Genomic DNA, 4,347 nt, shown 5'->3' with positions numbered 1-4,347 from the left:
AAGAATGAATTCAAAAGTTTATCAGGATGTTTTGCGGGAAAACCTGAGGCCGTCTGTCAGACAATTGAATCTAAAAAGAGGATGGATACTGCCCTTCACCAAGACAATGATCCCAAAACACAGAAGTAAATCAACTTCAGAATGGTTTCAGATGAACAAAATACATGTTCTGGAGTGGCCAAGTCAAAGTCCAGACTTGAACCCCACTGAGATGCTGTGGCATGACCTATAGACAGCCATTCATCCCAGACATCCCAGGAATCTGACTGAACTACAGCGGTTTTGTAGAGAAGATTGGGCCAAGATTAGTCCTGATCGATGTGCCAGACTGATCTGCAGCTACAGGAAGCGTCTGGTTAAAGTTATTGCTGCCAAAGTGGGGCCGCAAAATATTAAATGTGTTAGTTCACTCACTTATTTTCCCCCTTATGTCATTGTTTGCATACTATCCTCATTAAAATATGAAAACCTATAAATGTTTGGGTGGTTTAAGTTAAAGCAGACACAGTTTTTTCATCTGTGTGATTTTGACATAGATCTGATGGGAATTTTATGCAGAAATATTAGAAATTCCAAAAGGTTCCGATACTTTTTCATACCACTGTATGTTGCGTTCACTAAACTCTAGGAGCTGCGAGTGCCAGCCATACTGTATTTTTGCCTTTTGTATCCTGAAATTTCTTTCAAGAGAAAAAAAAATTCCCATTAAGGTGTGTCTTAACCTGAAAATTATGTATGTAGAGACATCCCTAAGTAGAGGTAACACTGTATACTATTGTTTTTTTAAAAAAATGTTTTATGTTTTTAAGTATTGTTTTCACCAAATACTTTATTTGTACTTGAGTAAGTTTTTTGGATGACTATTTTTACTTTTACTTGAACAATATTATTTTTAAAATAACAATACTCTCGCTTGAGGAAAAGCTTAGGCTACTCGACCCACCTCTTAGTGAAACACAAATAAGAAAATTATGCATATTGTCCATTAAAATTGGGGCTGTCAAACAAAATGTTTAATCGAGTTAATCACAGCTTAAAAATTAATTAATCGTAATTAGTCACAATTAAAACCATCAATAAAATATGCCATATTTTTCTGTAAATTATTGTTGGAATGGCAAGATAAGACACAAGACGGATATATACATTCAACATACTGTACATAAGTACTGTATTTGTTTATTATAGGGCTGTCAAACAATTAAAATTTTTAATCGAGTTAATTACAGCTTTAAAATTAATTAATTGTAATTAATCGCAATTCAAATAATCTATAAAATATGCCATATTTTCTGTAAATTATTGTTGGAATGGAAAGATAAGACACCTGATGGACATATACATTCAACATACGGTACATAAGTACTGTATTTGTTTATTATAACAATAAATCAACAAAATGGCATTAACATTCTATTAAAGCGATCCACGGATAGAAAGACTTGTAGTTCTTAAAAGATAAATGTTAGTACAAGTTATAGAAATGTTATATTAAAACCCCTCTTAATGTTTTGGTTTTATTAAAATTTGTAAAATTTTCAATAAAAAAAATAAACTAGTAGCTCGCCATTGTTGATGTCAATAATTACACCATGCTCACTCATGGTGTAACACATAAAATCAGCTGGACCCAAGCGCCAGCAGAGGGCGCCAAACACCAAAAAACAAGTAACAAGCTGACGTTACACTGTGCTGTCATTTTAATCTGTTTGAGCGGGGCATGTGCGTTAATTGCGTCAAATATTTTAACGTGATTAATTTAAAAAATTAATTACCGCCCGTTAACGTGATAATTTTGACAGCCCTAGTTTATTATAACAATAAATCAACAAGATGGCATTAACATTATTAACATTCTGTTAAAGCGATCCATGGATAGAAAGACTTGTAGTTCTTAAAAGATAAATGTTAGTACAAGTTATAGAAATTTTATATGAAAACCCCACTTAATGTTTTTGTTTTAATAAAATGTGTAACATTTTCAATCAAAAAATAAACTAGTACCTCGCCATTGTTGATGTCAATAATTACACAATGGTGCTTAAGCCCATAAAATCAGTCAAACCCAAGCGCCAGCAGAGGGTGACAAAACACCAAAAAACACAAGTAACAAGTGGACATGGCACTTTGCTGTCATTTTAATCTGTTTGAGCGGGGTATGTACGTTAATTGCATCAAATATTTTAACGGGATTAATTAAAAAAAATAATTACTGCCCGTTAAGGCGATAATTTTGACAGCCCTAATCAAAATATAAAAAATACATTTCATTTTTAACGTGCCTGCTCGCTAAGTGCAAATTTTGTAGACACCATTGTATAAAAACTACCAGCTAAAAAAAAACAACATAAAAACGCAGGTTTTTATTTATTCAGCCAGCTCCTCCCAGTCCATAATGTATTTGATGTCTATAAAGAGAATATCAAATAAAATAAAAAAAACATTCACGACTGCGAGGCCTCCAGCAGACGTGTCGGAAATATTAGCAGTTAAATGGCAAAACAAATTAATCGGCTGCCAGCTTCAGATGCATCTCTTTTTCACACGCCGTGATTCCGGCGGTTAAGGGAAAATGCTAATGCTGTCCTGATGTGTGAGCAGGGTCGCTGACAGTTTCAAAGGAAAGATTTAGAGCAAGTGGAATGATCCAGGGATGAATTAACATCCTGCCAAAAGCTTCTATTTGGCGCCGTTGGCCCGAAATTCTCCTCTGCTCTGATGGAGTGTGACCAACTATGAGGAGAGGAACTTTTAAAAGCACACCTTGTGTTCTGACGCCAGCCATGTGTGACCTAGACTTGACTGAACACGATTTAAGACGGACAGAATAACTGATGGAGGCGTTCATTTATTCTGTTCTTAAGGAATTTTAAGCGAGATGCCAGACATTGACGACGAGAGATGTCCATGTGGTGCTCGTCCATTTTGACTACTTGTGAATAGTGTTGCAACGATTAATTCAATAAGAAAAATAGCTTCGGACCATAAGCGGATTTTTAATTGACTTTCCTAAACAGTATATGATTTTAAAATTCAGAATTTCCCGGTAAAATTTTGTATAGTGGGGCAAATAAGTAATTAGTCAACCACTAATTGTGCAAATTCTCCCACTTGAAAATATTAGCGAGGCCTGTAATTGTCAACATGGGTAAACCTCAACCATGTGAGACAGAATGTGGAAAAAAAACAGAAAATCACATTGTTTGATTCTTAAAGAATTTATTTGCAAATCATGGTGGAAAATAAGTATTTGGTCAATACCAAAAGTTCATCTCAACACTTTGTTATGTACCCTTTGTTTGCAATAACGGAGGCCAAACGTTTTCTGTAACTCTTCACAAGCTTTTGACACACTGTTGCTGGTATTTTGGCCCATTCTTCCATGCAGACCTCCTCTAGAGCAATGATGTTTTGGGGCTGTCGTTGGGCAACACGGACTTTCAACTCCCTCATCACCCCGTGGCGTCAAAATGATAACAAGAACGGGGAGCAAAAATCCCAGAACCACACTGGGGGACCTAGTGAATTACCTACAGAGAGCTGGGACCACAGTAACAAAGGCTACTATCAGTAACACAATGCGTCGCCAGGGACTCAAATCCTGCACTGCCAGACGTGTCCCCCTGTTGAAGAAAGTACACGTCCAGGCCCGTCTGCGGTTCGCTAGAGAACATTTGGATGATCCAGAAGAGGAGTGGGAGAATGTGTTATTGTCAGATGAAACCAAAATAGAACTTTTTGGTAGAAACACAGGTTCTCGTGTTTGGTGGAGAAAGAATACCGAATTGCATCCGAAGAACACCATACCCACTGTGAAGCATGGGAGTGGAAACATCATGCTTTGGGGCTGCTTTTCTGCAAAGGGACCAGGACAACTGATCTTAGTACAGGAAAGAATGAATGGGGCCATGTATCGAGAGTTTTTGAGTGAAAATCTCCTTCCATCAGCAAGGGCATTGAAAATGAGACGTGGCTGGGTCTTTCAGCATGACAATGATCCCGAACACACAGCCAGGGCAACAAAGGAGTGGCTTCGTAAGAAGCATTTCAAGGTCCTGGAGTGGCCTAGCCACTCTCCAGATCTCAACCCTATAGAAAATCTGTGGAGGGAGTTGAAAGTCCGTGTTGCCCAAAGACAGCCCCAAAACATCACTGCTCTAGAGGAGATCTGCCTGGAGGAATGGGCCAAAATACCAGCAACAGTGTGTGAAAAGCTTGTGAAGAGTTACAGAAAACGTTTGGCCTCCGTTATTGCCAACAAAGGGTACATAACAAATTATTGAGATGAACTTTTGGTATTGACCAAATACTTATTTTCCACCATGATTTGCAAATAAATTCTTTAAA

This window comes from Corythoichthys intestinalis, chromosome 6 (assembly GCF_030265065.1).
Source record: "Corythoichthys intestinalis isolate RoL2023-P3 chromosome 6, ASM3026506v1, whole genome shotgun sequence".
Taxonomy (NCBI): domain Eukaryota; kingdom Metazoa; phylum Chordata; class Actinopteri; order Syngnathiformes; family Syngnathidae; genus Corythoichthys; species Corythoichthys intestinalis.
The sequence above is the reverse complement of the archived record's forward strand: the minus strand, read 5'-3'. Positions refer to the sequence as shown.